Source organism: Elephas maximus, chromosome 3 (genome assembly GCF_024166365.1).
Source record: "Elephas maximus indicus isolate mEleMax1 chromosome 3, mEleMax1 primary haplotype, whole genome shotgun sequence".
NCBI classification, from domain to species: domain Eukaryota; kingdom Metazoa; phylum Chordata; class Mammalia; order Proboscidea; family Elephantidae; genus Elephas; species Elephas maximus.
The window spans coordinates 59,720,162-59,747,923 of record NC_064821.1 but is presented as its reverse complement, the minus strand read 5'-3'; the positions used below and the strand labels follow the sequence as shown (position 1 = coordinate 59,747,923).

The 27,762-nt window shown below is 40.2% G+C and overlaps 1 long non-coding RNA gene across 1 annotated transcript in view; it reads left to right on the top strand.

Annotated features, from left to right (window-relative positions):
• LOC126072666 (uncharacterized) overlaps positions 1–25,739 on the top strand; it is a 128,994-nt gene extending 103,255 nt beyond the window's left edge. Inside the window, exons 2-3 of the long non-coding RNA XR_007516546.1 lie at positions 22,004–22,066; positions 25,676–25,739. This is a non-coding gene — a long non-coding RNA (uncharacterized LOC126072666). The remainder of the gene's footprint in view (positions 1–22,003; positions 22,067–25,675) is intronic.
• The last annotated feature ends 2,023 nt before the right edge of the window (positions 25,740–27,762 follow it).

Below are 27,762 nucleotides of genomic sequence, written 5' to 3'. Positions count from 1 at the left end.
CTTGCATGTTGCTATGATGCTGAGCAGGTTTCAATGGAGCTTTGAACTAAGACTAGAAAGAAAGGTCTGGTGACCTACTTCCAAAAATCAGCAAATGAAACCCCTATAGATCACAGCGATCTGATCCACAACCAATCGTGGAGATGGTGCAGGACCAGGCAGTGTTTTGTTCCATAGTGCATGGGGTCACCATGAGTTGGGAGCCTGCTTGACAGCAGCTAAGAACATTAACCCTGAAGTCAATAATAATTTCATTGCATCATTTCTATACCTCACTACAGGTAGGTGGCATGTTCTGTTTATAAGAACCCCTGTACCTTCCATTTTTTCCTTTGTTATAAAAGCTACCATTCTTCCATAAATGAATCCAATATTGGACCACAGCTAGACTTCTGTAGTTAATAAGTTAGGTCCCAGCTTGGCTGGAATTGACCACATGTGGACAACTCACCTAAATTCAAGGCTGAGCCCTCTACAGCCTCATCCTCAACTTCAGCCCTGTTGACATTCTTTTTTTAATAATTTTTATTGTGCTTTAAGTGAAGGTTTACAAATCAAGTCAGTCTCTCACACAAAAACCCATACACACCTTGCTACACACTCCCAATTACTCTCCCCATAATGAGTCAGCCTGCTCTCTCCCTCCACTCTCTCTTTTCGTCAGCTTCTAACCCCCTCCACCTCTCATCTCCCCTCCAGGCAGGAGATGCCAACATAGTCTCAAGTGTCCACCTGATCCAAGAAGCTCACTCCTAACCAGCATCCCTCTCCAACCCACTGTCCAGTCCAGTCCATGTCTGAAGAGTTGGCTTCGGGAATTGTTCCTGTCCTGGGCCAACAGAAAGTCTGGGGGCCATGACCACCGGGGTCCTTCTAGTCTCAGTCAGACCATTAAGTCTGGTCTTATGAGAATTTGGGGTCTGCATCCCACTGCTTTCCTGCTCCCTCAGGGGTTCTCTGTTGTGTTCCCTGTCAGGGCAGTTATCCATTGTAGCTGGGCACCATCTAGTTCTTCTGGTCTCAGGATGATGTAGTCTCTGGTTCATGTGGCCCTTTCTGTCTCTTGGGCTCGTAATCACTTTGTGTCCTTGGTGTTCTTCATCTCCTTTGATCCAGGTGGGTTGAGACCAATTGATGCATCTTAGATGGCTGCTTGCTAGCGTTTAAGACCCCAGACGCCACTCTTGAAAGTGAGATGCAGAATGTTTTGTTAATAGATTTTATCATGCCAATTGACTTAGATATCCACTGAAACCGTGGTCCCCAGACCCCAGACGCTGCTACGCTGGCATTCGAAGCATTCAGTTTATTCAGGGAACTTCTTTGTTTTTGAGTTAGTCCAATTGTGCTGACCTCCACTGTATTGTGTGCTGTCTTTCCCTTCACCTAAAGTAGTTCTTATGTACTATCTAATTAGTGAATACCCCTCTCCCACCCTCCCTCCCTTCCCCATCTCATAACCACAAAAGAATGTTTTCTTCTCAGTTTAATTAAACTATTTCTCGAGTTCTTATAATAGTGGTCTTATACAATATTTGTCCCTTTGCAACTGGCTAATTTCACTCAGCATAATGCATTCCAGGTTCCTCCATGTCATGAAATGTTTCACAGATTCCTCACTGTTCTTTATCGATGCGTAGTATTCCATTGTGTGAATATACCATAATTTACTTATCCATTCATCCATTGATGGGCACCTTGGTTGCTTCCATCTTTTTGCTATTGTGAACAGTGCTGCAATAAACATGGGTGTGCATATATCTGTTCTTGTAAAGGCTCTTATTTCTCTAGGATATATTCCAAGGAGTGGTATTGCTGTATCTTATGGTAGTTCTATTTCTAACTTTTTAAGGAAGCACCAAATTGATTTCCAAAGTGATTGTACCATTTGACATTCCCACCAGCAGTGTAGAAGTGTTCCAATCTCTCCCCAGCCTCTCCAACATTTATTATTTTGTGTTTTTTGGATTAATGCCAGCCTTGTTGGAGTGAGATGAAATCTCATTGCAGTTTTGATCTGCATTTCTCTAATGGCTAATGATCATGAACATTTCCTCATATATCTCTTAGCTGCCCAAATGTCTTTTTTTTTTTTTTTTAACCCGAACGTCTTCTTTAGTGAAGTGTCTATTCATATCTTTTGCCCATTTTTTAATTGGGTTATTTGTCTTTTTGCAGTTCAGTTTTTGCAGTATCATGTAGATTTTAGAGATCAGGCTCTGATCAGAAATGTCATAGCTAAAAACTTTTTCCCAGTCTGTAGGTAGCCTTTTTACTCTTTTGGTGAAGTCTTTGGATGAGCATAGGTGCTTGATTTTTAGGAGCTCCCAGTTATCTAGTTTTTCTTCTGCGTTCTTTATAATGTTTTGTATACTGTTTATGCCATGTGTTAGGGCTCCTAACGTTGTCCCTATTTTTTCTTCCATGATCTTTATCGTTTTAGATTTTATATTTAGGTCTTTGATCCATTTTGAGTTAGTTTTTGTACATCGAGTGAGGTATGGGTCTTTGTTTCATTTTTTTTGTAGATGAATATCCAGTTATGCCAATAAAACGTTTGTTAAAAAGACTGTCTTTTTCCCATTTAACTGTTTTGGGGCCTTTGTCAAATATTAACTGCTCATATGTGGATGGATTTATGTCTGGATTCTCAATTCTGTTCCATTGGTCTATGTTCCTGTTGTTGTACCAGTACCAGGCTGTTTTGACTACTGTGGCGGTAAAATAGGTTTTAAATCAGGTAAAGTAAGGCCTCCCACTTTGTTCTTCTTTTTCCGCAATGTCTTATTTATCAGGGGCCTCTTTCCCTTCCATATGAAATTGGTGATTTGTTTCTCCATCTCATTAAAGAATGTCGTTGGGATTTGGATCGGAATTGCGTTAAATGTATAGATCCCTTTCGGTAGAATAGACATTTTTATAATGTTAAGTCTTCCTATCCATGAGCAAGGTATGTTCTTCCACTTACGTAAATCTCTTTTGGTTTCATGTAGAAGTGTACTGTAGTTTTCTTTGTATAAGTCTTTTACATCTCTGGTAAGATTTATTCCTAAGTATTTTATCTTCTTGGGGGCTACTGTAAATGGCATTGATTTGGTGATTTCCTCTTTGATGTTCTTTTTGTTGGTGTAGAGGAATCCAACTGATTTTTGTATGTTTCTCTTGTATCCTGATAGTCTGCTGCACTCTTCTATTAGTTTCAGTAGTTTTCTGGAGGATTCCTTAGGGTTTTCTGTGTATAAGATCATGTCATCTGCAAATAGAGATATTTTTACTTCTTCCTTGCCAATCTGGATGCCCTTTATTTCTTTCTCTAGCCTAATTGCTCTGACTTGAACTTCCAGCACAATGTTGAATAAGAGTGGTGATAAAGGGCATCCTTGTCTGGTTCCTGATCTCAACGGGAATGTTTTCAGGCTCTCTCCATTTAGGGTGATGTTGGCTCTTGGCTTTGTATAAATGCCCTTTATCAAGTTGAGGAATTTTCTTTCTGTTCCTATTTTGCTGAGAGTTTTTTTTATACAGGAATGAGTGTTGAACTTTGTCAAATGCCTTTTCTGCATCAGCTGATGAAATCATGTGATTCTTGTCTTTTGTTTTATTTATGTGGTGGATTACATTACTTGTTTTTCTAATGTTGAACCATCCCTGCATATCTGGTATGAATCCTACTTGGTCATGGTGAATTATTTTTTTGATATGCTGTTGAATTCTGTTGGCTAGTATTTTGTTGAGGATTTTTGCGTTTACATTCATGAGGGATGTAGGTCTATAATTTTCTTTTCTTTTTGGGTTGTGTCTTTACCTGGTTTTGGTATCAGGGATATGGTGGCTTCATAGAATGAGTTTGGTAGTATTCCATCCTTTTCTATGCTCTGAAATACCTTTAGTACTAGTGGTGTTAACTCTTCTCTGAAAGTTTGGTAGAACTCTGCAGTGAAGCCGTCCAGACCAGGGCTTTTTTTTTTTGTTGGGAGTTTTTTGATTACCTTTTCAATCTCTTCTTCTGTTATGGGTCTATTTAGTTGTTCTACCTCTGTTTGTGTTAGTTTAGGTAGGTAGTGAGTTTCTAGGGATTCATCCATTTCTTCTAGGTTTTCCAATTTATTTGAGTATAGTTTTTCATAGTAATCTGATATGATTCTTTTAATTTCAGTTGGGTCTGTTGTCATATCGGCCATCTCATTTCCTCTTCGGGTTATTTGCTTCCTCTCCTGTTTTTCTTTTGTCAGTTTGGCCAATGGTTTATCAATTTTGTTGAGTTTTAAAAAAAACCAGCTTTTGGTCTTGTTAATTTTTCAATTGTTTTTCTGCTTTCTATTTCATTTAGTTCAGCTCTAATTTTTATTGTTTGTTTTCTTCTGGTGCCTGTGGGTTTCTTTTCTTGCTCTCTATTTGTCCAAGTTTTAGAGATAGTTCTTTGATTTTGGCCCTTTCTGCTTTTTGGATGTGTGCATTTATTGATATAAATTGGCCTCTGAGCACCACTTTTGCTGTGTTCCAAAGGTTCTCATAGGAAGTGTTTTCATCCTCATTGGATTCTCTGAATTTCTTTATTCCATCCTTAATGTCTTCTATAATCCAGTCTTTTTTGAGCAGGGTATTGTTCAGTTTCCTAGTGTTTGATTTCTTTTCCCTGCTTTTCCTGTTATTGATTTCCACTTTTATGGCCTTATGGCCAGAGAAGATGTTTTGTACTATTTCAATGTTTTGGATTCTGCTAAGGCTTGCTTTACGACCTAATATGTGGTCTATTCTAGAGAATGTTCCATGTGCACTAGATAAGAAAGTATAGTTGGTTGGTGTTGGGTAGAGTGTTCTGTGTATGTCTACGAGGTGAAGTTGGTTGATTGTGGCATTTAGATCTTCTGTGTCTTTATTGAGCTTCTTTCTGGATGTCCTGTCCTTCACCGAAAGTGGTGTGTTGAAGTCTCCTACTATTATTGTGGAGCTGTCTGTCTCACTTTTCAATGCTGACAGAGTTTGTTTTGTGTATCTTGCAGCCCTGTCATTGGACTGTTGACATTTTTGACCAGATAATTCCTTTTCATGGGGAGCTGTTCTGTATACTGTAGGATGTTTACCAGCATCCCTGGCTTCTCCCCACTAGATGCCAGTAGCATCCTCCCAGATGTGACAACCTAATGTGTCTCCAGACATGGACAAATGTATTCTGGGAGGTACTTTGACCTCCAGTTGAGAACCACTGCTCTATAGTGTAGTCTCTTGGCTCAGAGGCAATTCAAAAAATATAAGAAGAATGGGATTTGGGCAGTGGTCTATGCTGACTACGTAGGCCTTTAATGCTAAAAACTAAAACCCTAGTGCCCTAGAGCAGCACTTCTCAAAATTGAGTGTGCCTGGAAATCACCCAAGGATCTTGTTAAAATGCAAATCCTGATTCAGTAGATCTGGGGTGGCACCCACCTTGGTACTCAAAGTATGGTCCACATTTTAGTCCCCATCCTAGACCAACTGAATCGGAATCTGCATTTGAACAAAATCTCCAGGTTCTTCATGTGCATACTGAGGTCTGAGAAGCACCGCCCTCTAATAGTACACTAGAACTTGTTGTCAGTTGTCATCGAGTCAGGTCTGCCTCATGGTGACCCCCAAACACAACAGGACAATATGTTATCTGGTCTTGAGCCATCTTCAGAATCACTGGTATGCTCAAGTCCATTCCTGTGGCCACTGTGTATTTTGAGGTTTTTTTTTCCATCTTAGAGAGCTTATCTTCCAGCACTATATCAGACAATATTCTGTTGTGATCTATTGGTTTTTATTGGCTGATTTTTGGAAGTAGATCACAAGGCCTTCTTTCCTAATCTGTGTTAGTCTGGAAGCTCCACTGAAACCTTTCCACCATGGGTGAACTTGCTGGTATTTAAAATACTGGTGGCATACCTTATGCCAGCCAATATGCCATAGTACAAGAAACGGACAGATGGTGGTGGAAGTAGAACTTAGCTGGAGCTAAAGTCCTGGCCTGCAGAGATGGCTAAAGAAACACAGAAAATGCAGCAAAGTATTGTTCTGCGCCCCAGCCCTCTGTGTCTGGAGGACTTGCATATGGTAGGCTCCCTTTCCCCCATACTGAATCCTTGCTTCAGCTATGCTCACTGTGTAATTGTGCTGCCTGAAGCCCCCACAACACTGGCATCTGCTAAAGGCCCCTGCAATCCCCTGCACATGTGCAAAGGTTGGCTCTTTCTACTTCAAGTTCAAGTTGCAGTAGCTCACACATTAAGGCCTGCATGGCCCTCACCTTTGCTGGAGCCCTGGTGCTGATGTTTTGCCAAGTCCCTCTTCATGAACCTGTTCGTGTCTGCTAAGATTGTCACCTGCAGCCTTGCCTATATAGAAGCAGCAACTTGCCTCAAATGCTACCTGCAGTTTGCTTCTCTAGTACTGCTTCTTGTTTATTTCTTAAATTCCTAGCTAGCACATCACATTTGAATTTTGAAGGGAAATTATTAAATAATAACATGCTTTCCTCTGCTCATAATTTTTGAGCAATTAAGAGACAAATGAGTCATTCAGGTAAGATAAATTATCTCTGATTTTTTAAAATGAATTAAGACAAAATTGGAGGATGTAGTTTATGAGTATGGCAATAATGGGCTTTCTAATTCCACATCCTGGAATTAGATAATAAGCTTACCTAGTCACAGGCAGGAGAAGCCCTGGTGGTATAATGGTTAAGAACTCAGCTGCTGAGCAAAATTTCCGCAGTTCGAATCCACCAGCCCCTCCTTGGAAACCCTATGGGGCAGTTCTACTCTGTCGTGTAGTGTTGCTATGAGTTAGAATTGACTCAATGACCACAGTCACAGGCAATGCTGGACAACTACAGGGGCAGAGCCTTTACAGCTGAGCTAGCCACCCAGCCAAGAGCATACCAGGGTGCATTCCCTCTGTAGGCAGGCAGACCCCAAAGAGGAAAGAGATAGAGGTACTAACGGGGCACGCCCAGTGTCTTCTCCCACACTTTGCAATCAGGTAAGAGTCACCCAAGGAAGAATGAGGGAAGAGATGTAGGAAGACCAGAAGTGTCATACTAGTGGATGTTCTACCCATGAAAGGAAACATCAGGAATAGAGCATAAGTGTTCCACATAACAACGCCCATTGTTTCCTGTAATGAAAGAGAGGTTACTTAGCAGAGTGTATTTCTTCTACAAATGTTTGAAAACTTTCTCTAGTGAAGCCAAAAGGGCCTTGTGCCTTTTTATCAAAATTATTCCACAGTTTTTCTTTTTTTCTTCTGTAAGTATATTTAGGATCATAGTCCCTATTTCTCTGACATGAGTACCCTGCTTTCTTGGCACTCATCCATTTGTACTTCATTATCAAGTTTAATGGTAAATATTTGAAAAATGAGCACAGGTTTTTCCCAGCCATTGGTCACTGCTTTCTACTATGCACCTTTCACTGTTATAGAGTGACTACACCTCTCTTAATGCCTTTTTCTGTGGATTTTTAACCAGCCCTCCATTTCTAACCTTTGTAAAACTCAAAAATCTTTTCCATCATATAATGCATTTTAGTTTATAGGTTTTTATTTTGTGTTCTTATAAGCAAGAGACAGATTTTGCTTTTAGGCCATTCAGTAACAGCATACCCTCCTCCTCCAACCCTGCTTTTCAAACAGAGACTTTCTTTTCAAGGCCATAATGCGTGCAGTTGTATGGTATTGTTCTGTAAACTTATCTTGCACTTACTAGGCCCATAATCAATGTCCACTGAGTTAAGTTAAATTCTTAGCACTTGTTGCTTTTGCTTTTCTAAGTGGCTTTCACAGTGAACTTTAAACTCTTGCTTCTTGTTAAACCAATTCCAGAAGAATATCTGATCTTGCCTGACTCATTTTTTTAAGCACTTTAAAACACATTAACACAAATACTCTAGAATTTTATTGCTACCTCTCTTTTGTCACTTATCCCTTTCTACTGGCTTTAAAGTTATTTCTGTGCCTGCTTATCCCCTCTCAAGGAAAATAAACTTTGAAGATAGGCTACATATTTGGACTAATTTTAGGCTCCCATTGGGTGCCTTTGAGTAGACTTCAACTCATAGCAACGCCATGTGATAGAGCGGAACTGCCCCATAGTGTTTCTAAAACTGTAATTATGGAAGCGGACTGCCACATCTTTCTCCCGAGGAGCAGTCAGTGGATTTGACTAGCAGCTGATGGCCACTGAACCACCAGGGCTCCTAATGTTAGGCTAAGATGATCATATTCAGTCCCAACTTGGCAGAAGTAGGAAAATTACTTAATAAAGTCACTTCTAGCCAAGGAGATCTGCCCTTCCCCTGCTGTGAAACCTGGCAAGGTTTGTCCTCAAGAAGACCTCAGGTTGTGACCTCCAAAGGACAGAGGAGAAGCAGCCAGGGCAGGATCGGTCCCACTGGAGGGCTTCCTAAGTACAAATATGAAACTACAGTGACTTGGCCATCACTCTTCTCTTCCCCTCTTTAACAAACGTAATTTCCTTTTGCATTTCTTTTTCTGAGGTTTAATTTTTGTGATAAGATATTCCAGTCACATGGTTGAAAACCCAAAAGATACAAAAAGGTATGAAGCCTCCTTCCCACCCCTCTTTCTTAGCCACCCGCTGTCCCCAAGGCAGCCAGTTAGTGGCAGGGCTTCCAAAGGGTTCATTCCAGTTTGAAACCCCTGTTGACAATTTGCATTTCCACCTCAGATATACTGAATTCAAATCTACGTTTTAACAAGATACCCAGGTGATTCTTACGCATACAAAAGAATCAGCTAGGTACCTTGTTATATTTCGCAGATAAGCACTTAACCACTGCACCACCAGGGCTCCTGAATTCACTGCTAGCCTTTTGTTACTATATGAAGTTAACTGTCTTGCTTGTTTTAATCTGTTTTTGGATCACATTCGTTCCATTACTGCAGCAGCTAAGGACTTGACTGACAAATTATTTCAGGTCTTGATCTGAAAATGTTGTGTGTAACATCAAAGTACAACAAGGTGAACCCAGATAGGAAAAGACACCAAGCTGTTTCAAACCTTGGTGAGAAAAAATGAAAGAGGGTTGGTGTCTTAATTATCTAGCGCTGCTATAACACAAATACCACCAATGGATGACTTATAACGAACAGAAATTTATTTTCTCACAGTTTAGGAGGCTAGAAGTCCAAACTCAGGGCGTCAACTCCAGGGGAAGGATTTCTTTCTCTGTTGGCTCTGGGAGAAATTCCTTGTCATCAATCTTCCCCAGTTGAAGAGCTTCTCAGCACAGGCACCCCAGGCCCAAAGGACACACTGTTCTCCTGGCTCTGTTTCCTGGTGCTGTGAGGTCACCTGTCTCTCTGCTCACTTCTACCTTTTATATCTCAAAAGAGATTGACTTAAGACACAGCCTATATCTTGTTGATTAAGACCTGCCTCATTAACATAGCTTCCTCTAATCCTGCCTCATTTACATCACAGATTTAGGATTTACAACACACAGGAAAAACACATCAGATGACAAAATGGTGGACAATCACACAATGCTAGAAATCACCACCTAGACAAGTTGATACACATTTTTGGAGGGCATAATTCAATCCATAACAGATTGGCCTCAGGCTGGCCATTAATATCTCACACGTGGTGTAATTTAACACTGAGTAGTATAGACTTTTTTTGGTGCAGTGGTTAAGAACTTGGCTGCTAACCCAAAGGTCAGCTGTTCCAATCCACCAAGGGTTGCCACCTTGGAAACCCTCTGGGGCACTTCTACTCTGTCCTTTAGGGTTGTTATTAATCAGAATCGGCTGGACAGTAAAGGGTTTGGTTTTTTGTCTTTTTAGTGTAGACTTTGGAAATGTGATGAGGATAATAATGAAGTTAAAGAGAAAGGAGTCACACATATGAATTTTCTCCATGATACTGGAGTGCAAGAAATGTCACATTGCTTTATCTTTTCAACTGAAATCCATTTGGCTCACTTCACCCAGGTAAATGGGCAATTGAAGTTATGTTTTGGGAGGAACTCTTCCCCATTCCTTGATAACTTCAAGACTTGATAACACGAGTCCAGCCCAAGACATGTGGTAAAAAGGCTCAGTCCTCCATGGCCACCTTTCCTGGTGACCCATACCCGTTGCTCACATGGACCATTTGAAATGGTGTGGCTATACTTGCTCCATGTCAAGGTTGTAGTCAAGGGTCTTTACTGAGTTCCCCTAACCATAGCACTTGGGCACCCCCATTCTGGAGTCCTCAGTAGAAGTAGGATCAGATTTCTGTCATCCATGGCAACCTCCTGGATTAGTCTGGACTCTTCAGTTTCAAATGACAGAATGAAAGTTAAACTACTTCAGCCACAAAGAGAATTTCTTGGCTCACATAATTTGAAATTTCACAGTGGAAGTCAAACACAGTTGGATCCAAGAAGGGGGCAGTGTGAGTTTCTGTTTCTCCTTTATTTTCTTTCTTTCTCTCTCTCTCCTACTCTCTTTCTCTCTCTCTCTGTCTTTCCCTTTTTCACCATATTGGCTTCATTCTACAGGCAGTTTTTTGGTTTTTTTTTCCCATGCAGTCAGGTGATATGGCCACTGGACGCTCCAGGTTTGCATGGTCTTTACAGCTTGAGGCCTCAGAAAAAGGGAAACCAATATATCAAATATTATGAAAGATTGTGTTTAATCAAGTTTGCGTTGCATTCCTGAAAATGACTGCTGCTTCCATGGGTGTTGATTGTGAATCCAAATAAAATGAAATCCTTGACAACGTCCATGTTTCTCCATTTATCATAGAGACATAGAGGTTAAGATTTGCAACACATATTTTGGGTGGACACAGTTCAACCCATAATACTAGAACAAAAAGATTATAAAAGGGAAAAGATAACAGAAAAGATAAAAGGCTCAGAAGATCAATCCAGGAATTCTAGTAGATTACAGTAAAAAAAAAAAAAAAATACTAACAGGAAATTCAAAACCAAAAGACAGAGCAAAAGAAATTCTCAAAAAAATATGAGAACTTCCCAGAGCTGAAAAATAAGAGTCCTCAGATTGAAGGACCACATTCAGTGCCTTGCAGAAGAAATAAGGAAAAAACTCAGGCCTGGCCACCTCACTATTCCAGAACATCAAAGATGAAGAGGGGATCCTAAAAGCTTCCAGAGATAGAACAGTGAAAAAAAACAGGTTACCTAAAAAGGAACAAGAATTAGATTGGCATCAGTCTTCTTATCATCAGATGTAGAAAGCAACAGAGGAAGACTTTAAAAGTTCTCAGAGAAATTGCGTTTTGTCTTAGAGCAAGGATCAGCAAACTTTTCCTGTAAAGGGCCAGGTAGTAAATATTTTAGGCTTTGTGGGCCATATGTTGTCTGTCACAACTACTCAACTTTGCTGCTTTAGCACAAAAGCCCTGATAACGAAAAACCCATTGCCTTTGAGTCAATTCCAACTCATAGCAACCCTATAGGACACAGCGGAACTGCCTCATAGGTTTCCGAAGAGTGGCTGGTAGATTCAAACTGCCGACCTTTTGGTTAGCAGCCTTAGCTCTATCACTTCACCACCAAGGCTCCCTGCATGAAAGCAGCCATAGAAAATACATAAATGAATGAGTGTGGCTGGATCAGTAAAGACTTAACTTACAAAAACAGGTGGCAGGTTGAATTTGGTCCCTGGGTAATAGTTTGTCCACCCTGATCTACAGTTCTACCTCCAGCCCAAATGTGAGACAACCAAGATAATTTTGGACATGCAAGGACTTAGAAGCTTGCCTCTTTTTCTCAGAAAATTATCTATGGTTGCATTCAGGCAAAATAAGAAAATAAGCTGGAGATGTAAACACCAAGAAAAAGGCAAGTTCCAGAATTAATGATAGGTATAAAAAAAAAAATTCTTTTTTTTTTTTATGATGGAAATCTAATCCCAGTCCGATTCTTCTTTTAATTTAGAGAGGCTATTTTTGTTTATCCTGACAGATCACAAACTAGTGGGCCCTAAGGAATTGCACTGATGTCAAGGTCCTATATGTTTACGTAATTGACTTCCAAACCTGGCATTCTAGTGTATTGATTACACAAATCATATAAGACTTCAGTGGGTCTGCCCATTTCATTTTTGGTGACACCCTCATGGATAAGACCATGCACTAAGAGCCCATCACCTTATCCATGCAACTACCCATCATGATTGTTGTTAGGTGCATCAAGTTGGTTCTGACTCATAGCAACCATATGTATAACAGAATAAAATGTTTTCCAGTCCTATGCCATTCTCTCAATCATTGCTATGTTTGAGCCTACTGTTGCAGCAATGTGTCAAACACCTTGTTGAAGGTTTCCTATTTTTCATGGACCCTCTACTTTATCAAGCATGATGTCCTTCTCTAGGGACTGATCCCTCCTGATAACATGTCCAAAGTACACGAGACAAAGCCTCGCAATCCTCCCTTCTAAGGAGAATTCTGGCTGTACTTCTTCCAAGACAGATTTGTTCCATCTTTGGGCAGTCCAATGTAAATTCAATATTCTTTACCAACACCATAACTCAAAGACATCAATTTTTCTTTATTCATTGTCCAGGTTTCCCACGCTTATGAGGTGATTGAAAAGAACATGGCTTGGGTTATGCACACCTTACTCCTTAAAGTGACATCTTTGCTTTTCAAAACTGTAAAGAGGTCTTTTGGAGGCAGGGCCAAGATGGCAGAATAGCCATATGCTTCCTGTGAACCCTCTCAAAGTAAAGACCCGAAAAAACAAGTGCAACAATTATATTTATGACAAGCTAGGAGCCCTGAACATCAAAGGCAAAGTTAGAAAATGGACTGAGTGTCAGGGGAAGAGAGAGATGGTTCAGAAATGGAGAGGAGTTACCAGACCTGAATCGCTGGATCCCTCAGACACCATTCCCAGGAACACCTGCAGCAGGCTGGTAGTAGCATTCAGCCGTAGTTTCCTCAGGGAGAAGCAGCCAGCCGCACAGCCTACACACACCTCCAGAACCAGAGAAGAACGGCATTCTCGGCAAAAGCTAAGTACCTGTGTACATTTTACCACACCCCCTGCACTCAAGCCAGCTTCAGTGGATGCTGATTTCCCTGGGCCTGAGATAGGCCCTGATGAGGGCCTGGAGCCATCCTCCTGGCCTTTGAGAAGGAATAAATTTGCAATTCAGGGAAAAGATAGTTTGCCAGTTCCACTAACCTGGGGAGCCCAGGACAGAAAAGGCTCCTGTCCAGGCATAAACGGTCCATGGGCTTTAAACATCTTTCCCACCTGCATGGACCTGTGGGGCCTGTTTCAGGAGAATAGACTTTTAGTGGCAGACTACAACTGTTTCAGCTGTGCGGTGGAGAGGTGGGTGTTTGATGTTTGACACCACTTTGCCTATTAAACAGGGTCCTCATCTACCCACATCAGGGGCCTAAGAACTGGTGGCTCCACTCAGGTCACCCAGCCACCCGTGACAGGGCTCCAAGGATAACTGGTACCTTACAACCAAAAGCATTGGGTGCCCATGGTCCATGTGCAGAGCCTACCCACCTCTATGCTCAAGGGAAGAGGGACGTGCTTTCCTCAGAGACACTTGGGGGATGATTCTCAGCCCCGTGCTTACTTCAGAGCATGACCTCCTACTGCAACCAGATACCGGTACCTACACCGATCACCCCTGCCTCTCTAAGACTGTAGGACAGAGCCTGTACCACACACTTGATCATCAGCTACCTGGACACCTGAGGTGAATTCATAGAAGTGAATGGACTCCTAGACTGATATACCTGATAACAGCTCTAGCCATCTGGTGACAGGACATCAGAGCACCAAAGGCAAAAATAATCAAGCTAGCTCACTCAAGCAACTCATGTGGGCATATCAAAACAAAACAAAATAAAACAAAGAAGCTAGGATACAGTAAGCAAACATAAAATAAATTAATACAAGAACTCATAGATGGCTTGGAGACAACAGTCAATATCAAATCACATAAAAAAAACGGACCATGATTGCCTCAACAAGCTCTCAGAACAAAGAATCAATGGATCTTCTGGATAAAGGTGACTTCCTAGAATTACCGGATGCAGAATCGAAAAGATTAATATACAGAACTCTTCAAGATATTAGGAACGAAATTAGGAAGGAGATCAGGCAATAGGCAGAACAAGCTAAGAAACACAGAGATAAAACAGTTGAAGAAATTAAAAAGGTTATTCAAGAACCTAATGAAAAGTTTAATAAGCTGGAAAAATCCATAGACAGACAGCAATCAGAAATTCAGAAGATTAACAATAAAATTACACAAGTAGGCAGCTCGATAGAAAGTCAGAAGAGCAGAATTGAGCAAGTGGAAGGCAGAATCAGTAAACTTGAAGATAAAGCACTGGGCACCAATATATTTGAAGAAAAATAAGATAAAAGAATTAAAAAAAAATGAAGAAACCTTAAGAATCACATGGGACTCTATCAAGAGAAATAACCTACAAGTGATTGGAGTACCAGAACAGGGAGCGATAACAGAAAATACAGAGAGAATTCTTGAAGATTTTTTGGCAGGAAACTTACCTGATATCGTGGAAAATGAGAAGATATCTATCCAATAGACTCATCAAACTCCACATAAGGTAGATGTTAAAAGAAAGCCACCAAGACATATTATAATCAAATTTGCCAAAACCAAAGATAAAGAGAGAATTTTCAGAGCAGCTAGGAATAAACAAAAATTCACCTAAAAAGGAGAGTCGGTAAGAAAAAGCTCGGACTACTTGGCAGAAACCATGTGGGCAAGAAGGCAATGGGATGACTTATAGAAAGTATTGAAGGAAAAATATTGCCAGCCAAGAATCATATATCCAGCAAAACTGTGTGTCAAATATGAAGGTGAAATTAGGGCATTTCCAGCTTAACAGACGTTTAGGGAATTTGTAAAAAACAAACCAAAACCACAAGAAATACTAAAGGGAGTTCTTTGGTTAGAAAATCAATAATACCAGTTGTTAACCCAAGACTAGAACACTGGACAGAGCAATAGGATGTAAACCCAGACAGGGAAATCACAAAAATAAATCAAGATAAAAAAACACTTAAAACAGGGAAATAGCGATGTTATTATGTAAAAGAAGACAACACTAAAACAATAAAGAGGGACTAAGAAATGTAGTCATAAATCTTTCATATGGAGAGGAAGACAAGACGATACAAAGAAATATAAGTTAGGTTTAAGTTTAGAAAAATAGGAGTAAATATTAAGGTAACCAGAAAGCAGAAAACTATCCTACACATGAAAATAAAATACAAGAAAAAAATACTCGGCAGAAATAAAATCAACAACAATAAATATGAGGAAAAGACAATATATAAACTACTCAGTACAAAAAAATTAAGTGGGAAAAAGAAACTGTCAACAACACACAAAAAAAGATATCAAAATGGTATTAAAGGAGAGGCGGGGCCAAGATGGCGAACTAGGTAGACGCTACCTCGGATCCCTCTTGCAACAAAGACTCGGAAAAACAAGTGAGTCGATCATGTACATAACAATCTACGAACCCGGAACAACAAACACAGATTTAGAGACAGAAAATGAACAAATACAGGGAAGCAGCGATTGTTTTCGGAGCCTGGAACCAGCGTCCAAGTCAGGTAACCTTTGGCGCCCGATTTAGGGCAGAACCCAGGGGAGCTGATGGCGCAAACAAGGGGCCCGGCCCTACCCCCTTGAACTCACCCCGGGAGGGGGCCCAGCCGGTTCGCGAGAGCGGTGTGGCGACGCAGCTGGTGGAAGAAGTCCCCGGGAGGCGGTGACTGGTCTTGGAGCTGGGAGAGCAGCGTCCCAGCCGGGGAATCGTGCCACCGGACATTTGACTGGGCGCTCTCACGGCACAAGCACGGGGAGCTGCTCCACTCCCCTGAACTAACCCCGGGAGGGGGCCGAGCTGGTTCGCGGAGGTGGTGAGGTGACGCGGCTGGCAGGACGAGAAGTCCCTGGGAGGCAGTGACTGATTTTGGAGGAACCGGGAGTAAAGCATCCCAGCAGGGGAACCTTGACGCTAGGATTTGAACTGGCAGCGGAGGATCTGACCGTGACTTCAGCGGGCCAGACCCCCGGGGGCAATCTCCACACAGCCAGCACACATAGGCGACACACCCCTCGGGAATCTCAGATATAATAGTCATTCCAAGCAAGACAAGCAACTCTGGCTATATTCTGAGGTGCTACTCTCCTGTCTCTCTGATCCCTCCCCCACCCTCCCCAGGTGGCTTCATTAACATTGGAATTGCCTGAGCCAGAGGGAGAACGGCTCCAGCTCTGCGGCAGATTTGCTTCCCCCCTTTTTTTTTCATTTGGTCTCTTCCTAACCCACTCTTTCGGCCTGAGACAAGGAACAAAAAAAAAAAAAAAAAACCCAGGGACGAAAAATCCACCCCTAATTGGACTAAAAACACAGAACCAGCTACAGCCAAGCATATATGATCCAAATCTCAGACTTTCATCCTTACAAGGAACAAGGTGCCGGTTATAATCCAAAGGCAATTCTGATAGGGATCTGACTGCATTTTTTTAGTGGATTTTCTGGAAAAACTAGTTTCCCAGTGATGGCTCGGAGACAGCAGTCCATATCAAACCACATAAAGAAGCAGACCATGACAGCTTCTACAACCCCCCAAACAAAAGAATCAAAATCTTTCCCAAATGAAGATACAATCCTGGAATTATCAGATACAGAATATAAAAAACTAATTTACAGAATGCTTCAAGACATCAGAAACGAAATAAGGCAAACTGCAGAAAAAGCCAAGAAACACACTGATAAAACAGCTGAAGAACTCAAAAAGATTATTCAAGAACATAGTGGAAAAATCAATAAGTTGCAAGAATCCATAGAGAGACAGCATGTAGAAATCTAAAAGATTAACAATAAAATTACAGAATTAGACAACGCAATAGGAAGTCAGAGGAGCAGACTCGAGCAATTAGAATGCAGACTGGGAAATCTGGAGGACCAGGGAATTAACACCAACATAGCTGAAAAAAAATCAGATAAAAGAATTTAAAAAAATGAAGAAACCCTAAGAATCATGTGGGACTCTATCAAGAAGGATAACTTGCGTGTGATTGGAGTCCCAGAACAGGGAGGGAGGACAGAAAACACAGAGAAAATAGTTGAAGATCTGCTGACAGAAAACTTCCCTGACATCATGAAAGACGAAAGGATATCTATCCAAGATGCTCATCGAACCCCATTTGAGATTGATCCAAAAAGAAAAACACCAAGACATATTATCATCAAACTTGCCAAAACCAAAGATGAAGAGAAAATTTTAAAAGCAGCCAGGGAGAAAAGAAAGGTCTCCTTCAAGGGAGAATCAATAAGTTCAGACTACTCAGCAGAAACCATGCAGGCAAGAAGGGAATGGGACGACATATACAGAGCACTGAAGGAGAAAAACTGCCAGCCAAGGATCATATATCCAGCAAAACTCTCTCTGAAAGATGAAGGCGAAATTAAGATATTTACAGATAAACACAAGTTTAGAGAATTTGCAAAAACAAAACCAAAGCTACAAGAAATACTAAAGGATATTGTTTCGGCAGAAAACCAATAATATCAGATACCAGCACAACACAAGGTCACAAAACAGAACATCCTGATATCATCTCAAATAGGGAAATCACAAAAACAAATTAAGATTAATTAAAAAAATATATTAATAACAGGGAATCATGGAAGTCAATAGGTAAAAGATCACAATAATCAAAAAGAGGGCCTAAATACAGGAGGCATAGAACTGCCATATGGAGAGTGATACAAGGCGCTATAGAACAATACAAGTTAGGCTTTTACTTAGAATAATAGGGGTAAATAATAAGGTAACCACAAAGAGGTATAACGACTCCATAACTCAAAATAAAAGCCAAGAAAAACGTAACGACTGAACAAACATAAAGTCAAATACTATGAAAATGAGGATCTCACAATTTACAAAGAAAAACGTCTCAGCACAAAAAAGTATGTGGAAAAATGAAATTGTCAACAACACACATAAAAAGGCATCAAAATGACAACACGAAACACTTATTTATCTATAATTACGCTGAATGTACATGGACTAAATGCACCAATAAAGAGACAGAGAGTCTCGGACTGGATAAAGAAACACGATCCATCTATATGCTGCCTACAAGAGACACACCTTAGACTTAGAGACAAAAACAAACCAAAACTCAAAGGATGGAAAAAATATATCAAGCAAACAATAAGCAAAAAAGAAGAGGAGTAACAATATTAATTTCTGACAAAATAGACTTTAGACTTAAATCCACCATAAAGGATAAAGAAGGACACTACATAATGATAAAAGGGACAATTGATCAGGAAGACATAACCATATTAAATATTTATGCACCCAATGACAGGGCTGCAAGATACATAAATCAAATTTTAACAGAATTGAAAAGTGAGATAGACACCTCCACAATTATAGCAGGAGACTTCAACACACCACTTTCGGAGAAGGACAGGACATCCAGTAAGAAGCTCTAGAGACATGGAAGACCTAATCACAGCAATCAACCAACTTGACCTCATTGACTTATACAGAACTCTCCACCCAACTGCGGCAAAGTATACTTTTTTTCCTAGCACACATGGAACATTCTCTAGAATTGATCACATATTAGGTCATAAAACAAACCTTTGCAGAGTCCAAATCATCGAAATATTACAAAGCATCTTCTCAGACCACAAGGCAATAAAACTAGAAATCAATAACAGAAAAACTAGGGAAAAGAAATCAAATACTTGGAAACTGAACAATACCCTCCTGAAAAAAGACTGGGTTATAGAAGACATCAAGGAGGGAATAAGGAAATTCATAGAAAGCAATGAGAATGAAAATACTTCCTATCAAAACCTCTGGGACACAGCAAAAGCAGTGCTCAGAGGCCAGTTTATATCGATAAATGCACACAGACAAAAAGAAGAAAGAGCCAAAATCACAGAACCGTCCCTACAACTTGAACAAATAGAAAGTGAGCAACAAAAGAATCCATCAGGCACCAGAAGAAAACAAATAATAAAAATTAGAGTTGAACTAAATGAATTAGAGAGCAGAAAAACAATTGAAAGAATTAACAAAGCCAAAAGCTGGTTCTTTGAAAAAATTAACAAAATAGATAAACCATTGGCTAGACTGACTAAAGAAATACAGGAAAGGAAACAAATAACCCGAATAAGAAACGAGAAGGGCCACATCACAACAGACCCAACTGAAATTAAAAGAATCATATCAGATTATTACCAAAAATTGTACTCTAACAAATTTGCAAACCTAGAAGAAATGGATGAATTCCTAGAAACACACTACCTACCTAAACTAACACGTTCAGAAGTAGAACAACTAAATAGACCCATAACAAAAAAAGAGATTGAAACGGTAATCAAAACACTCCCAACAAAAAAAAGCCCTGGCCCGGACGGCTTCACTTCAGAGTTCTACCAAACTTTCAGAGAAGAGTTAACACCACTACTACTGAAGGTATTTCAAAGCATAGAAAATGACGGAATACTACCCAACTCATTCTATGAAGCCACTATCTCCCTGATACCAAAACCAGGTAAAGACATCACAAAAAAAGAAAATTACAGACCTATATCCCTCATGAACATAGATGCAAAAATCCTCAACAAAATTCTAGCCAATAGAATTCAACAACATATCAAAAAAAATAATTCACCACGATCAAGTGGGATTTATACCAGGTATGCAAGGCTGGTTTAATATCAGAAAAACCATTAATGTAATCCATCACATAAATAAAACAAAAGACAAAAACCACATAATCTTATCCATTGATGCAGAAAAGGCATTTGACAAAGTCCAACACCCATTTATGATAAAAACTCTCACCAAAATAGGAATTGAAGGAAAATTCCTCAACGTAATAAAGGGCATCTATGCAAAGCCAAGAGCCAATATCACTCTAAATGGAGAGAACCTGAAAGCATTTCCCTTGAGAACGAGAACCAGACAATGATGCCCTTTATCACCACTCTTACTCAACATCGTGCTTGAAGTCCTAGCCAGGGCAATTAGGCTAGACAAAGAAATAAACGGCATCCGGATTGGCAAGGAGGAAGTAAAATTATCTCTATTTGCAGATGACATGATCTTATACACAGAAAACCCTAAGGAATCCTCCAGAAAACTACTGAAGCTAATAGAAGAGTTTGGCAGAGTCTCAGGTTATAAAATAAACATACAAAAATCACTTGGATTCCTCTACATCAACAAAAAGAACACCGAAGAGGAAATAACCAAATCAATACCATTCACAATAGCCCCCAAGAAGATAAGATACTTAGGAATAAATCTTACCAAGGATGTAAAAGACCTATACAAAGAAAACTACAAAGCTCTACTACAAGAAATTCAAAAGGACATACTTAAGTGGAAAAACATACCTTGCTCATGGATAGGAAGACTTAACATAGTAAAAATGTCTATTCTACCAAAAGCCATCTATACATTTAACGCACTTCCGATCCAAATTCCAATGTCATATTTTAAGGGGATAGAGAAACAAATCACCAATTTCATATGGAACGGAAAGAAGCCCCGGATAAGCAAAGCACTACTGAAAAAGAAGAAGAAAGTGGGAGGCCTCACCTTTCCTGACTTCAGAAACTATTATACAGCCACAGTAGTCAAAACAGCCTGGTATTGGTACAACAACAGACAAATAGACCAATGGAACAGAATTGAGAACCCAGACATAGATCCATCCACGTATGAGCAGCTGATATTTGACAAAGGACCAGTGTCAATTAACTGGGGAAAAGATAGCCTTTTTAACAAATGGTGCTGGCATAACTGGATATCCATTTGCAAAAAAATGAAACAGGACCCATACCTCACACCATGCACAAAAACTAACTCCAAGTGGATCAAAGACCTAAACATAAAGACTAAAACGATAAAGATCATGGAAGAAAAAATTGGGACAACCCTAGGAGCCCTAATACAAGGTATAAACAGAATACAAAACATTACCAAAAATGATGAAGAGAAACCCGATAACTGGGAGCTCCTAAAAATCAAACACCTATGCTCATCTAAAGACTTCACCAAAAGAGTAAAAAGACCACCTACAGATTGGGAAAGAATTTTCAGCTATGACATCTCCGACCAGCGCCTGATCTCTAAAATCTACATGATTCTGTCAAAACTCAACCACAAAAAGACAAACAACCCAATCAAGAAGTGGGCAAAGGATATGAACACACATTTCTCTAAAGAAGATATTCAGGCAGCCAACAGATACATGAGAAAATGCTCTCGATCATTAGCCATTAGAGAAATGCAAATTAAAACTACGATGAGATTCCATCTCACACCAGCAAGGCTGGCATTAATCCAAAAAACACAAAATAATAAATGTTGGAGAGGCTGCGGAGAGATTGGAACTCTCATACACTGCTGGTGGGAATGTAAAATGGTACAACCACTTTGGAAATCTATCTGGCGTTATCTTAAACAGTTAGAAATAGAACTACCATACAACCCAGAAATCCCACTCCTAGGAATATACCCTAGAGATACAAGAGCCTTCATACAAACAGATATATGCACACCCATGTTTATTGCAGCTCTGTTTACAATAGCAAAAAGTTGGAAGCAACCAAGGTGTCCATCAACGGATGAATGGGTAAATAAATTGTGGTATATTCACACAATGGAATACTACGCATCGATAAAGAACAGTGACGAATCTCTGAAACATTTCATAACATGGAGGAACCTGGAAGGCATTATGCTGAGCGAAATTAGTCAGAGGCAAAAGGACAAATATTGTATAAGACCACTATTATAAGATCTTGAGAAATAGTAAACCTGAGAAGAACACATACTTTTGTGGTTACGAGGGGGGGAGGGAGGGAGGGTGGGAGAGGGTTTTTTATTGATCAATCAGTAGATAAGAACTGCTTTAGGTGAAGGGAAAGACAACACTCAATACATGGAAGGTCAGCTCAATTGGACTGGACCAAAAGCAAAGAAGTTTCCGGGATAAAATGAATGCTTCAAAGGTCAGCGGAGCAAGCGCGGGGGTCTGGGGAGCATGGTTTGCGGGGACTTCTAAGTCAATTGGCAAAATAATTCTATTATGAAATCATTCTGCATCCCACTTTGAAATGTGGCGTCTGGGGTCTTAAATGCTAACAAGCAGCCATCTAAGATGCAGCAATTGGTCTCAACCCACCTGGAGCAAAGGAAAATGAAGAACACCAAGCCCACATGACAACTAAGAGCCCAAGAGACAGAAAGGGCCACATGAACCAGAGACCTACATCATCCTGAGACCAGAAGAACTAGTTGGTGCCCGGCCACAATCGATGACTGCCCTGACAGGGAGCTCAGCAGAGGACCCCTGAGGGAGCAGGAGATCAGTGGGATGCAGACCCCAAATTCTCATAACAAGACCAAACTTAATGGTCTGACTGAGACTGGAGGAATCCCGGCGGCCATGCTCCCCAGACCTTCAGTTGACACAGGACAGGAACCATCCCCGAAGACAACTCATCAGAAATGAAAGGGACTGGTCAGCGGGTGGGAGAGAGATGCTGATGAAGAGTGAGCTAATTATATCAGGTGGACACTTGAGATTGTGTTGGCAACTCTTGCCTGGAGGGGGGATGGGAGGATAGAGAGAGAGGGAAGCCGGCAAAATGGTCAAGAAAGGAGAGACTGAAAGGGCTGACTCAAGACGGGGAGAGTAAGTGGGAGTAGGGAGTGAGATGTATGTAAACTTATATGTGACAGACTGATTGGATTTGTAAACGTTCACTTGAAGCTTAATAAAAGTTATTATAAAAAAAAAAAAAAAAAAAAAGAATCATATCAGATTATTACCAAAAATTGTACTCTAACAAATTTGCAAACCTAGAAGAAATGGATGAATTCCTAGAAACACACTACCTACCTAAACTAACACGTTCAGAAGTAGAACAACTAAATAGACCCATAACAAAAAAAGAGATTGAAACGGTAATCAAAACACTCCCAACAAAAAAAAGCCCTGGCCCGGACGGCTTCACTTCAGAGTTCTACCAAACTTTCAGAGAAGAGTTAACACCACTACTACTGAAGGTATTTCAAAGCATAGAAAATGACGGAATACTACCCAACTCATTCTATGAAGCCACTATCTCCCTGATACCAAAACCAGGTAAAGACATCACAAAAAAAGAAAATTACAGACCTATATCCCTCATGAACATAGATGCAAAAATCCTCAACAAAATTCTAGCCAATAGAATTCAACAACATATCAAAAAAAATAATTCACCACGATCAAGTGGGATTTATACCAGGTATGCAAGGCTGGTTTAATATCAGAAAAACCATTAATGTAATCCATCACATAAATAAAACAAAAGACAAAAACCACATAATCTTATCCATTGATGCAGAAAAGGCATTTGACAAAGTCCAACACCCATTTATGATAAAAACTCTCACCAAAATAGGAATTGAAGGAAAATTCCTCAACGTAATAAAGGGCATCTATGCAAAGCCAAGAGCCAATATCACTCTAAATGGAGAGAACCTGAAAGCATTTCCCTTGAGAACGAGAACCAGACAATGATGCCCTTTATCACCACTCTTACTCAACATCGTGCTTGAAGTCCTAGCCAGGGCAATTAGGCTAGACAAAGAAATAAACGGCATCCGGATTGGCAAGGAGGAAGTAAAATTATCTCTATTTGCAGATGACATGATCTTATACACAGAAAACCCTAAGGAATCCTCCAGAAAACTACTGAAGCTAATAGAAGAGTACGGCAGAGTCTCAGGTGATAAAATAAACATACAAAATTCACTTGGATTCCTCTACATCAACAAAAAGAACAACGAAGAGGAAATAACCAAATCAATACCATTCACAGTAGCCCCCAAGAAGATAAAATACTTAGGAATAAATTTTACCAAGGATGTAAAAGACCTATACAAAGAAAACTACAAAGCTCTACTACAAGAAATTCAAAAGGACATACTTAAGTGGAAAAACATACCTTGCTCATGGATAGGAAGACTTAACATAGTAAAAATGTCTATACTACCAAAAGCCATCTATACATATAACGCACTTCCGATCCAAATTCCAATGTCATTTTTTAAGGTGATAGAGAAACAAATCACAAATTTCATATGGAAGGGAAAGAAGCCTCGGATAAGCAAAGCATTACTGAAAAAGAAGAAGAAAGTGGGAGGCCTCACTCTACCTGATTTCAGAAGCTATTATACAGCCACAGTAGTCAAAACAGCCTGGTACTGGTACAACAGGCCCATAGACCAATGGAACAGAATTGAGAACCCAGATATAAATCCATCCACATATGAGCAGCTGATATTTGACAAAGGCCCAGTGTCAGTTAATTGGGGAAAAGATAGTCTTTTTAACAAATGGTGCTGGCATAACTGGATATCCATTTGCAAAAAAATGAAACAGGACCCATACCTCACACCAGGCACAAAAACTAACTCCAAGTGGATCAAAGACCTAAACATAAAGACTAAAACGATAAAGATCATGGAAGAAAAAATAGGGACAACCTTAGGAGCCCTAATACAAGGCATAAACAGAATACAAAACATTACCAAAAATGACGAAGAGAAACCAGATAACTGGGAGCTCCTAAAAATCAAACACCTATGCTCATCTAAAGACTTCACCAAAAAAGAGTAAAAAGACCACCTACAGACTGGGAAAGAATTTTCAGCTATGACATCTCCGACCAGCGCCTGATCTCTAAAATCTATATGATTCTGTCAAAACTCAACCACAAAAAGACAAACAACCCAATCAAGAAGTGGGCAAAGGATATGAACACACACTTCACTAAAGAAGATATTCAGGCAGCTAACAAATACATGAGAAAATGCTCTCGATCATTAGCCATTAGAGAAATGCAAATTAAAACTACGATGAGATTCCATCTCACTCCAACAAGGCTGGCATTAATCCAAAAAAGACAAAATAATAAATGCTGGAGAGGCTGCGGAGAGATTGGAACTCTTATACACTGCTGGTGGGAATGTAAAATGGTACAACCACTTTGGAAATCTATCTGGCGTTATCTTAAACAGTTAGAAATAGAACTACCATACAACCCAGAAATCCCACTCGTCGGAATATACCCTACAGAAACAAGAGCCTGCACACAAAGAGATATATGCACACCCATGTTTATTGCAGCTCTGTTTACAATAGCAAAAAGCTGGAAGCAACCAAGGTGTCCATCAATGGATGAATGGGTAGATAAATTGTGGTATATTCACACAATGGAATACTACGCATCGATAAAGAACAGTGACGAATCTGTGAAACATTTCATAACATGGAGGAAGCTGGAAGGCATTATGCTGAGCGAAATTAGTCAGAGGCAAAAGGACAAATATTGTATAAGACCACTATTATAAGATCTTGAGAAATAGTATAAACTGAGAAGAACACGTACTTTTGTGGTTACGAGGTGGGGAGGGAGGGAGGGAGGGAGAGGGTTTTTTAGTGATTAATTAGTAGATAAGAACTGCTTTAGGTGAAGGGAAGGACAACACTCAATACATGGAAGGTCAGCTCAATTGGACTCGACCAAAAGCAAAGAAGTTTCCAGGATAAAATGAATGCTTCAAAGGTCAGCGGAGCAAGGGCGGGGGTTTGGAGACCATGGTTTAAGGGGACTTCTAAGTCAATTGGCAAAATAATTCTATTATGAAAACATTTTGCATCCCATTTTGAAATGTGGCATCTGGGGTCTTAAATGCTAACAAGCGGCCGACTAAGATGCATCAATCGGTCTCAACCCACCTGGAGCAAAGGAGAATGAAGAACACCAAGGTCACACGATAACTAAGAGCCCAAGAGACAGAAAGGGCCACATGAACCAGAGACCTACATCATCCTGAGACCAGAAGAACTAGTTGGTGCCCGGCCACAATCGATGACTGCCCTGACAGGGAGCACAACAGAGAACCCCTGAGGGAGCAGAAAATCAGTGGGATGCAGCCCCCAAATTCTCATAAAAAGACCAGACTTAATGGTCTGACTGAGACTAGAGGAATCCCAGCGGCCATGCTCCCCAGACCTTCTGTTGGCACAGGACAGGAACCATCCCCAAAGACAACTCATCAGACAAGAAAGGGACTGGACAGTGGGTGGGAGAGAGATGCTGATGAAGAGTGAGCTAATTATATCAGGTGGACACTTGAGATTGTGTTGGCATCTCCTGTCTGGAGGGGGGATGGGAGGATAGAGAGAGTGGGAAGCTGGCAAAATTCTCACGAAAGGAGAGACTGGAAGGACTGACTCATTAGGGGGAGAGCAAGTGGGAGTACGGAGTAAGATGTATGTAAACTTATATGTGACAGACTGACTTGATCTGTAAACGTTCACTTGAAGCTCAATAAAATTAATTAAAAAAGAAATGACACTTAAAAAAAAAAAACCAAACCCAGTGCCATTGAGTCGATTCCAACTCATAGCGACCCTATAGGACAGGGTAGAACTGCCCCTTAGAGTTTCCAAACAGTGCCTGGCAGATTTGAACAGCCAATCTTTTGGTTAGCAGCCGTAGCACTTAACCACTACGACACCAGGGTTTCCATTAAACTCATACCTATCCATAATTCCACTGAATGTAAATGGGCGAAATACACCAATAAAGAGACAGAGAGTGGCAGAATGGATTAAAAAAAAAACACAATCCGTCTATATGCTGCCTACAAGAGACACACCTTAGGCTAAGAGACACAAACTAAAACTTGAAGGATTGAAAAAAATACATCAGGCAAACAACGATCAAAAAAGAGCAGGACACAACAACATATACATGGACCAACGGAACAGAATTGAGAATCCAGACATAAATCCATCCACAAATGAGCAGTTGATATTTGACAAAGGCCCCCAAACAGTTAAATGGGGAAAAGACAGTCTTGCTAACAAACGGTGTTGGCATAACTGGATATCCATCTGCAAAAAAATGAAACAAGACCCATACCTCACTCCATGCACAAAAACTAACTCAAAATGGATCAAAGACCTAAATATAAAATCTAAAACGATAAAGATCATGGAAGAAAAAATAGGGCCAACGTTAGGAGCCCTAATGCATGGCATAAACAGTATACAAAACATTATAAAGAATGTAGAAGAAAAACTAGATAGCTGGGAGGTCCTAAAAACCAAACACCTATGCTCATCCAAAGACTTCACCAAAAGAGTAAAAAGACTACCTACAGATTGGGAAAAAGTTTTTAGCTATGACATTTCTGATCAGCATCTGATCTCTAAAATCTACATGATACTGCAAAAACTCAACAGCAGAAAGACAAATAACCCAATTAAAAAATGGGCAAAAGATATGAATAGACACTTCACTAAAGAAGACATTCAGGTAGCTAACAGATATATGAGGAAATGTTCATGATCATTAGCCGTTAGAGAAACGCAGATCAAAACTACAATGAGATTTCATCTCACTCCAACAAGGCTGGCATTAATCCAAAAAACGCAAAATAATAAATGTTGGAGAGGCTATGGAGAGATTGGAACACTTTTACACTGCTGGTGGGAATGTCAAATGGTACAACCACTTTGGAAATCGATTTGGTGCTTCCTTAAAAAGGTAGAAGTAGAACTACCATATGACCCAGCAATCCCACAACTTGGAATATATCCTAGAGAAATAAGAGCCTTTACATGAACAGATATATGCACACC